Source organism: Alligator sinensis, unplaced genomic scaffold (assembly GCF_000455745.1).
Source record: "Alligator sinensis unplaced genomic scaffold, ASM45574v1 scaffold30_1, whole genome shotgun sequence".
Taxonomy (NCBI): Eukaryota; Metazoa; Chordata; order Crocodylia; family Alligatoridae; genus Alligator; species Alligator sinensis.
In genome coordinates this window covers 824484-835480 of record NW_005842060.1, presented here as the reverse complement: position 1 = coordinate 835480, position 10997 = coordinate 824484, and the positions used below count along the sequence as shown (strand labels likewise).

General features: G+C 42.8%; 1 protein-coding gene across 2 annotated transcripts in view; it reads left to right on the top strand.

Annotated features, from left to right (window-relative positions):
- The window catches only part of PJA2 (praja ring finger ubiquitin ligase 2), a 255895-nt gene that overhangs the window by 1935 nt on the left and 242963 nt on the right, over positions 1–10997 (top strand). Inside the window, exon 1 of one of the 2 annotated variants that reach the window (XM_025203527.1) lies at positions 7301–7321. The exons of the other annotated variant lie outside the window; for it this stretch is intronic. The gene's annotated coding sequence lies outside the window, so the exon portion shown is untranslated. Of the gene's footprint in view, positions 1–7300; positions 7322–10997 lie in introns of those variants that run through there. 2 annotated transcript variants of the gene reach the window in all.

Sequence of the window (10997 nt, the reverse complement as noted above, 5' to 3'; positions counted from 1 at the left end):
GCACGGCTCCGTCGCCGCTTCTGCTGGCCGGTGCAGACCCAGCCGGGCTCCTCCTGTCCCCAGCAGCACATGAGAAGTAGCCCCCTTGGGGCCTCGCGTGTGGGCGGCTGGGCCCGGAGAGCTGCAGCACCTGGGAGGGAGACTGGCCTGGGGAGCAGGCACCGCCTTGCTGTGGGGCAGGGCAGGGCAGCGGGGCTGGTTTGAAGCAGGCAGATGAGGAGGCAGGCACGGGCTGGCAGTGCCAGCGGCCGCTGCTTGGCCTCCCACGCGGGGCCGCTCCCCCGGGCCCTGCTGGGATAAGCAGTTCCCCTCCCCTTGCTGCTGGCTGGGGCCCGTGGGCTGGCCTTGCCTGCCTCGCCATGGCGGTGGCTTCACGCTCCAGGCTGCCACCGCCGGCTCTGCAGCCGTGGCTCTGCGGTCCAGGCCGCCGCGGGCCAGATAAAATGGCTTGGCGGGCCGCGTGTTGGACAAGCCTGCTTTAGATCAAGTGACAGGATGGCATGAGAAATACCATTTAAAAATGAGTTCTGGACTAGTTATTGCATGCATCTCATGCTAGATGCAAAGCTTTTTGTTTACTTGATTGGACATGTATGCATTTGAATTGGAGACTAAAAAGGGAATATCACCGTCACTGTTTTCCTTTTTTTTTTTTCTTTTTAAGGAGAAATGTGAAGCTTCTGCAAAAACTATTAATGTTTATTTTAAATGTACAAGAATCAAAGTCCCCCATAGTAATCATAGCACAACCTTGCTGGAGAGGCTTTAACGAAAGGCCGCATACAGTAATTTGTTTCACCATACGTTATTTCTGAAGGGAGCCTAGTATAATTTTTAAAGCTTTGACTTAATCTCGGCTTAATATAAATGTGGTGTTCTTTTATATGTAATTTTGTTTCTTACTAATGCAATGCACAACAATGCAGTAGAAACCAGTCATTTTAACTTAATTTTAACAAATTAAATCAATATTAAACAAGGTGTATGTTACTTGTTCTGTCTCGTTAGTTCAGATGTTGAGGTTAGCATGAAAATGTCTTTCCAGAAGGACAATATTCAGTATGTTAACAGAAAAATATTGCCCTGGGTTAATTTAGCAATTATTGTGCTGGGAAACACTATTTAGGCCACCATTCTAGTCGCTTATTATAAAGTGCACTGTTTTACATATAATTAGCAGTACTTATTAGCTTGTTGGTGTGTTTTTATTAGTTTATTTTGAATTTTTGCCTCTCTGGCTTGTGCAGCCTTGAATGAAATGAATACTGTTATCTTGTACTGTGGTAATGGCTAGAAGGTCATGGCCCCATTGTATTAAGCATTGTAAAAATGTATAACAAAGACTGTCTCTGTCCACTTCTATTTACAATCTTAGGTAATTGAAGATGTGAACATGTCATTTGCACTTTAGTACAGATTTATTGCACTACTTCTGAATAATGTTAATGTTATGTAGGAAAAAATAGGAACATTGGGATTGTGTATACTCCAATTTACTTATCAGAATGTTAAATCATCTCTCTGCCTTCCACTGAACAGATTAAGGCCTGGAAAAATTACTAATGTAGTTAACACGCCAGAGCGGGCATAAGCTTCAGCAGCTTCATTAATTACTTTCTGCATTCCAACATACAGTCAAGCAGACCTGGGAGTTTTGTTTAGGACCTGCTTTGGCTTAGTACATGGGTGGGCAATTTATTTGGGCCCCAGGGCTGTGGATAATCTGTTTTGGTGAGCTGTCCCAGGCTGGGTCAGCACCCCCTCTTTCTCCCTCCCCCATCCTCCCACAACAACTTGCTAAAACTTCCTATGTGGGTTGGGGCCCTGGGCAGTGGTGTTCAGGAGTGGGAGAGGTGGACAGGGCAATGCAGGGAGCAGATTGCAGCTGTGCCCTGCCTTGGCCTCACGCAATCGCCACCCCACAATCCTGACCCAGCCCTGGACACAGCTCTCCACCTATCCATGCACCCTTCCTGTGCAGCTCCCCAGACCTGTGTTCAGAGCTGGGGCCAGGAACTTGGGGCAGTGACAGCATAGGGCAGGGCTGGAAGCCACTGCTGGGCCTCACTGGTGGGCCACAGCACCCATGAGAGGGGGAGAGGAGCACTGAGAGTCCCATGGAGGAGGCTGAGGGGAGGCAGGGGCAGGGGATGGCCACTTGTCATTACTGAGCCTGCCAAGTGGGGGGAACTTAGCCTCCCTCCCACCTCCCCTCATCTGTTTTCTCCCCTGGCCTGGGGTGGACAGCCCACAGGCAGGGGAGGGATGGGGGTGGCTCTGGTGGTGACTCCACTACTTAGAAGCAGTGGCCATGACCTGGCCAAAGGGGACAGATGGTGCTGTGGCACCCCCATCCCATGCCAGCCTATGATTACTCGGGGATGCCTGTGTGGCGGCAGCAGCAGCAGCCCCCAGCCCTGCCACCTTGGCATGGGGCATATTGGAGCAGAGTGGCACTGGGGTGAGCTGTGGGAAGACATGGGATGGGGGCACCCTAGCGCCGCCCAGCGGGGCTGAACAAAATCGCTCCGAACCTAGCTTAGTAGATGAATAAATGTCCAATAACTTTAAAGTTTTAAGACATTTTGGAAATAGCGTTGTAGTGTTATTGAAGCAAATAAACTCAAACATAGGAGGGGAACAGAACACTATTACTTTTGCTTTCCCTTTTGGGTTCATGCCATGTTGTCTCCAATTTTTTTTCAAAAGGTGGATCAGCATAGCTTTAAAGTGGAGCTTACTGGTTATATTTTTGTTGTTTTTGTTGGTTTTTGTGTTTGGTTTTTTTTGGTGGGGGGGGTTCCTATAACTTTAAGTTTATTGTAGCATATTATGTGCTATATGTTTGTAATAGTGTTCTGTTGAGTTGATTCAGAGGCATTAGAGATTCAGAGAGATTAGAGCTGTCAGGCTGACACTGGTGAAATGGATTAGCTCTTACCTTAAGCTTTTCCTTGGTGGATAGAACGCCAGGCAGTCTGGGAAGCAGTTTGTGTAGAGCTTAGTTAGTCAGTTCTTTTCCATGAACAGCAGTACACTTGATCTGAGCCTTACTGGCTGTAGGAAAATGTTTGGAGTTCTCTCTCCTGGCATGGTGTTCAAACTATGCTAATATGGTGAAGTAAAAGAGAACCTGTAGTAAACTGAATACAGGTACTAGAATGGAAGAAACGGTTGCTTGCAAATAAGTCACAGTTTATGCATATTGGGGGCATATTAGGCAAATATGAGAAGCAAACTGAAATGTTTGCCTAAAGTACCTGAACTGTTTTTACACTAATGTGAGAAGTTTGGGGAACAAACAGGAAGAATTGGAGGTCCCAGTACAATCACAGATTTAAGATGCAGTTGGGATTATGGAGATGTGGTGGGATATTTCACAGGACTGAAGTACAGTCATGGATAGCTTGTTCAGGAAGGATAGGCAGGGGAAAAAAGTAGGTGTTGCCTTTAAGTACAAGGCAATGCACACATGTTCTGTGGTGCACCACAAAGGGGAAGGCAGCCTGTTGAAAGCCTCTGGGTAAAGGTTGGGGAATGTCAAAGGTTGTGTCTGCTTTTGGTCACCAAACCAGGAGGAGGAGGTGGATGAGGCCTTCTTTTCAGCAGCTGAAGGAAGCTTCCAAATCACAAGACCTGATTCTCATGGGGGACCTTGTATCTCCTGGGAGGGAAATACAGCAGTGCACAAGCAGTCCATAACATTCTTGGAGTGTGTTGGGGACAACTTTTTTGATAGGCTTACCAACTAAGAGTGAAGCTCTTCTTGACTTGCTGGTCAGAACCAAGGAGGAGTTGGTTGAGAATGTGAAGGTGGGGTGACAGTGTCACCCAGCAACTTGGGTGACAGTGACCATGAAACGATAGAGTTCAAGATCTTAAGGGGAAGAAAGAAGCAGCAAAATGAGGGCAGTGGACCTCAGAAAAGCAGACTTTAACAAATTTAGGGAACTGGTAGGCAGTCACCTGGGAGGCAAGTGTGAGGGGGGCAAAGGAGGCCAGGGAAGCTGGTTGTACTTAAAGGAGGCCCTTTTAAGGGCACAGGAGAAAGCTGTCCTGATGTGACAGAAAAAATGGGAAATGCAGTAGAAGGCTAGCCAGAAATCTCTTCAAAGCGATGAAACTCAAAAAAGAATCCTATAAAAAAAGTATAAACTGGGTCATAGCACTAGTGAAGAGTATAAGAGCACTGAATGGCCATGCAGGGAGAAAATTAGAAAGGCCAAGGCATAATTTAAAGTGCAACTGACAAGGGATATAAAAGGCCATAAAAAGGGATTCTACAAGTATGTTAAAGTAAAAGGAAGACCACAGAAACCATAGATCCCTTTCAGAATGCAGAAGGCAGTCTATTTATGGATAATGCAGAGATGGTTGAATTATTTAATGCTTTTTTAATTTTAGCCTTCACAAATAGGGGCAGCTACCAGATGACCGATGCCATTGGTAGCAAAGATAGGGAAGGAGACAAACAGCCTAGAGTAGTAGAAGAACAGGTTAGGGATTACTTAGAGAAACTAGATGGTTTCAAGTTAACAGGGCCAGATGGGATGTTCTCTGGGGTATTGAAGGGGTTATCTGAGGTAATCTTAGAGCCATTGGCTATCCTCTTTAAGAATTTATGAAGGTTGAGTGAGGTCCCCGGATGATTGAAAAAGGGCAATCATAATGTCCATATTTAAGAAGAGAGAGAAGGTGGATCTGGGGAATTGCAGACCAGTCATCCTGAATTTGATATCTAGAAAGGTAATGGAGCAGGTTTTCACGGACTCTCCTAGAGGAAAACAAAGTGATTAGGAGCAGCCAGCTTGGATTCATGAAGAGCATGTCATGCCTGACCAACCTGATTTTCTTCTTTGGTAATGTAACAGGCTGTGTATATGAGGGGAAGAACAGTGGATGTAACATACCTTGACTTAAGCATGGTTTCTGACACTGTTTCATGACCAGGGAGTCTGGTTATCTCTGAAAATATCCCAAATTCTCTAATAATCCCCAACCCCCTGTGTTTTTCCGTGGTTGAAGTGAAATGTCACTGTGTGTGTCAGTTAAATACAGTGTTTTACTGATACATTTACAATTTTCAAGCAATTTTTGCAAGCAGCTTGTTGAAGGCTGGAACTCTGCCAGCCTGCAGAAAGCTGTTTGCAAAAAGGAAAACCTTTATTTTTCTCCTTTAAAGGGGAAAATCCGCATTTTTCCATGGGAAATAGAAAACCCAGATCCCTGCTCATGACATTTTACATTAAAAAGCTAAATAAATACAGACAAGATGAAAGTACTATAAGATGGATATACAACTGGATGAATGGATGGATCATCATATTCAACAAGTAGTCATAATGATTCAATAATCTACTTGGGGAGGAAGTATCAAGTGAGGTTCCACAGGGGTTTGTCCTTGGTCTTGTGTATTTAATATCTTCATAATGATCTGGACATTGGGATTGAGCGCATACTTGGCAAATTTGTGGACAGTGCCAATTTACAGATGGTCCAGAGGTAGGGCTAGGATCCAGAATGATCTGGATAGATTAGAGAAATTAGGTGAATGGAATTTCTATCCTTGTAAGTTTCCAAGAGCAGGTTGGACATGAAGTTCTCAAGAGCAGGATGGTTTAGTCAGAGATGGTTCTGCCTTGAGAAGAGGGCTGGACTAGACCTTGTGAGGCCCTTTCCAGCCCTGCTTTCCTATGATCCAGTGATTCCTGTCACCCTATGAATTGTCTTCAAAGGTCTAGTAGAGGAGAGTGCATAAGGACAGAAGAAATGCCGCCATGTGTCAGACCTCAGATCCATTTATATTTCTGATAGAGACTGGATGCTAAAGGGAAAGTATTTATGCAGGGCCTGTCAAAGACTGATCTGTCTCTCACCTCTTTCTTTAATGCTTTCAGTACTTAGAGGCCTAAGAAGTCCTAGGTTAGGGTCTCAGCCTTTCTGTCGTGGTTACTACCTACTGAGAGACCTATCCTGCCTGGATCTGTGTGTTCTTCTTTTAAATATGGTTAAATTGTCAGCCTCTCTAACAGGGGTGGGCAGTTATCTTGGCTGTTTGGGCCACTTAATGAATTTTGGTGAGCTGTTGAGGGATGCGCACACAATTTTTCAGAAGATATCATTTTAACAAATTAAACAGAAACCAAATTGTACTAAAAATAAAACAACTACTATTACTTTAATTTTATTTCAAAAACAATTTTTGTCTTGATTTTATGTTTTTGAGTAGCTTATATAGAGGTGATTGCATAATGGCTCAAAATTATTATTGTATATTGTGTGAAAGGTGGGGGTGTATATGGGGTCGGGACATGATGGGGGGTGGGGGCATATCCCCACACCCACCCCCAACCATACAAAGTACCTCCATATATTCTTAAGGAAGGTTCAAATTGTGTTTATTTAGTTTAATTTGTAAAAATACAGACAACCCTTGCCATTTTGAGGGGATACGTTCTTGTGATCCCTGCAAATGGCGGAATCCGGGAATAAGGCACTGTGTGCAGTGCCCCGGGGGGGTGGGGGGGACATGGCTCTGGTGGCGACAATGGGCATGGCTTCTCTACTAAACCCACACTGAGTAGTCTTCATCGATGTGAATGACAACCCTGTGACAAAAAGGGGTGTCTTGTTCATTGAGAACTGCTGGGTTACATACAAACCTGAAATATTAAGATGAATGTTGAAGACAATGGGAGAAACATTTATAAATTCTTCTGTTCCTGATACTGTCATCTTGATTCAGTGTTGGCATCAAATGTGAGATATTTAAGATGTATCAATACTAAATATCCAGCTTATCTGGGGTCTTGTGTGACTGACATAGGCAAATGTAGAGCAGAAAGCAGCAAGTTTTTCTTCAAGAAAAGCTTTGTGCAACAGCCTTCACCATCTCCATGACTGCTAAAATAGAAAACTGTCTAAGAAAAAACAATAGAAAGCACAAGAATTTTGTTTTATGAATAATTATGTAATTGACTGTTGTACTACAACCAAAAGCTGAACTGTCCTGTTTCTTTTAATGTCTGTGGTTATGATTTCTTTTGAGCTCTGACTTTTTAAGGAGAATGAATGCATATTCTCAAGGATTAAGTGATTATTTTTTATTTTATTTTTTTTATACCCAGTGGATGCTGAGTTTTGGAAACATCCCCTTTGTGTTCCAGACTTCAATAGGAAAAATCCAATTCTTCTTTTCTTCATGAGGATTCTTCTGTATAGCCTCCTATTCCATACCAGATGCCTATGAAATGGCAAATGAAACGGTTATGCAGCATACATCTGAAAGGTTATTTCAAATCTAGGTTTGCTTTTTTTGTAGGTGTGTGTCATCTTTGAAGTTCTAGCAGAACTATTTGGAGCACAGTGGTTATATATGTATATGATTCTTTTCAGGTACTCTGTGACTTTGCATACAGCTTAAAAGGCTTCACAGCTTTTTAAACAAACAAAAAAAATAAATCAATTATTGTATGCTGGTAGTTCATTCTGAAAAGATGAAGAGCTACACTCAGAACTTGAAGTATCCTGAGCATGTTACACGTTGAATAATTTGCCTTAATGGGAGGGAAAAATACTTCAGGGTTGGCATTTAAAATGTTAAGAGGTTGTAAAACAGAAATTATTTTTCATTCATTTACAAATGGACTCTTATCCCATTAAATGAAACAATTAGCAAAAGGCAGGCAGATTCCACCTCAGGAAGGGTAATAGTTGTCTCTAGTGGGTTATGGAATAGAGAAAATCCCACACAATTTACTGATTCGTTTTGATGCGCTGGCTGGGGGAGTAGTTAGCTGATTGCACGATTTCACAATGATTACACACTTAATTTATACAACACAATTTTATTTTAAAACTCTTTGCTACGTATATAACACTGCTTAGCTTTAAGAAACACCACAAACATTAAGAACACAATAATTACATATATCAGAAACAATGCTCCGAATGCACTTCCTTCCCAAACAATGCTATAAGAATTAGTGTTACAAAAACAACTACAATTACAACTAAAAGTTAAATTTGAATCAATACTGTTATTTTTCATAATATACTTACAATCCTAGAATTCCGAGAAGCCAAATACCAAAATATGGTTTCATTCCTCAGTAGTACGATTTAATGGGTTGGCCTCAGTAGTACGGTTCAATAGGCTGGCCTCAGCAATACGATTCAATGAGCTGGGCTCACCAGTGATAGGACTATGTCCCCTTCCTTCAGTCCCTTTCGGGCGCTCCGCGGCTTCAGCGTGAACTAAGAGATTCGTGTTCACGGAGAGGCTTGATTAGGCGATCAATCTAATCAGAACTTATACTTGCGATTCTTCCTTCGTTGTTCTGCAAGTGAAGTCACCTCCAAATTGGGACAGTAAGTTACAGGTTTTTATTGAGTGAGCTGCCGTCATCGGGCTCCTCCTACTCAATTCATTATAACTCCCAAATTTGGGCTCGGATCTTACTCAACAGAAATTACCTTTGTTGAGCATTTTTAAATTATTCTTGGGGAGACTTCCATATCACTGTAAATACTCTTTTCTTTTTACCAGTCTGGTTAAAAGGCCCCAGGCTTTGATTTCTCGGAATTTAGGACATTTACTTTCTTTGTAAAAAAAACTTCTAAAGGTACAATTTAGATTAAGGTTTTAGACGAAGTCAGGACATTTCGCACGTAGCTCCAAAACAATGAGCTAGATAAGGAGAGAGATCCTATCTTCTTCCTGAAACTGGCTAATGGGCAATCTTTACAAACATTCAAACTATTTCATTCAATATGACAATAGTGTAGATAAAACAGGCTGTAAAGCTTTATGAGTTACAAATAGGAAAAAATAATAGTGAAAATTTTGCAAGGTAATTTCTTCTTTGCCTAAAATAGTCTATTGTCTCATTTTGCAAATGAACTGCCCTGATTAGTTTTGCTTAGGGGCTGTGGGTACACACTCTACTGTTGTCACTATAAACCAGTGAAATTTGAAACCTCAGAAACTGACAGGTTCTCAATGCTGTAACTAAGATGCAGTTCTACTGAAGAGACTTCAGCAACTAGCTTCTGTAGTAAGCTGTTTTGGAATAGCATATTGAATGCACAGAGACAAGTGACAGTATAACAAAGCTACCTGCATATTCAATTTGGTAGTGGTAGCAAAATTCATCATAGACTACAACACAACTCTGGTGTTTCTGTCCTTTTTGAGTAAAATTTGTGTTTGGGATAAGGGGTTCATGGATCTTCTTTGAATGGTGTAAAAGGACACGTATGCTGCAAATGTTCTTGTGATGGAAAGCTTTTGTAGAATTTGTCAGAGCATGCAAGAATACATTAACTACTTCCCATGAAGGACATTAAAAGATACAAACTTCTTGAAGATGCATTTTAGTTCTTATGGTCTTAGAAAGACCTTTGGTTATCAGTGTCAACGAGGTAACAGCATAGGGTGTAGAAGGAAAGATTTGAAGAAGTACAGGTGAATTCAAGATATACTATAAGATTTGATGTCCCATGTTAAGAATATTTTTGATATGAAGAAGGATATCATTTTTAGACTCAGAATAAGACTCTTAGAACAGTAGTAAGTTGCAAAACAAATATTGGTGAACTCCTGGAAAAGCACACACTTTACATGCTAGCCCTGTTAAGACACACCATCAGGAAAAGAGTTCAAAACTCACGTATCAAGAGAAAGGTAACAATTTTTCAGCAGTTATTTTTCTTTTAGCTCAAAAAGACATTAGAAATAAAATCTGTGATCAATTGGAAGAACTTAAAACAAATATAAATGTACCACTTATAGTAAATTAAATATTAGGTTTTATGTTGACTTTTTCCTTTTTATTTGTATTTCAGCAGTGCCCGTTGTCCTGTTACAACCCAGAGACATGGCATGCTAAGTACCATGGAAAAGAGCAAACTTTATTGTATATGTGATTCTGTTTTTCATATATAAAAGGTGGGAGAGCAGGTGGATAGAACTGATAGGATTCAAGGGAGCAGTGAGGGTATGAACATCAGAACTGTAAAAGGGTCAGCAAAGTTTTTGGGCAGGGTGCTAAAAACACCAGCAACCTTGACTTATAAGATGTTGGCATGCCAGGGGAGGATGGCAGAGGAGCCATGAGGGGCTTGATCCTTGTTGTGGCAGCACAGCCCCGGCCTCTTCCCTGCCATCTGCCTCGAGGTATGTGTGCCCGGCAAAATGCCTTTGCATGCCACACTAGCATTCATGCTGGGGGTTGCCTACTGCTGCTGTATATCATTCATTGTTTTGGGGTTTTTTGGTAATTGTCCACGTACATGTCTTGCTTTGAGTGGAAGCTCAATTTTGGTAGCTTAGCCATCAGGAGATGCGTGGTAGCTTGTTACCTTTTAGTTTTTGCTTGCCATGGGTTATGAGTTTCATAGTTAGTAGGGTTGGAAGGGACCTGAGCAGATCATCAAGTCCGACCCCCTGCCATGGCAGGAAAAGTATTGGGGTCAAACGACCCCAGCAAGGTTTTCATCTAACCTCCTCTTAAAGACCTCCCAGAGTAGGAGCCAGCACCACTTCCCTTGGAAGTTGGTTCCAGGTCCTAGCCACCCTGACTGTGAAGAAGTAGCGCCTCCTGATGTCTAGCCTGAATCTACCCACTGCCAGCTTGTGACCATTATTTCTAGTCACTCCTGGTAGTGCTCAGGGGAACAGGGACTCCCCCAGTGCCTGCTGGTCCCCTCTGACTAGCTTGTAACAGGCCACTAGATCCTCCCTCAGCCTTCTCTTGTGGAGGCTGAACAGGTTCAGGTCCCTTAGCCTCTCCTCGTAGGGCCTGCCCTGCTGACTCCTGATCATGCAGGTGGCCCTCCTCTGGACCCTCTCCATGTTGTCCACATCCCTCCTGAAGTGTGGCGCCCAGAACTGGACGCAGTACTCCAACTGCGGCCTGACCAGTGCTCCATAGAGGGGGATGATCACCTCCTGGGACCTGCTCGAGATGCATCTGTGGATGCATGACAAGGTGTGG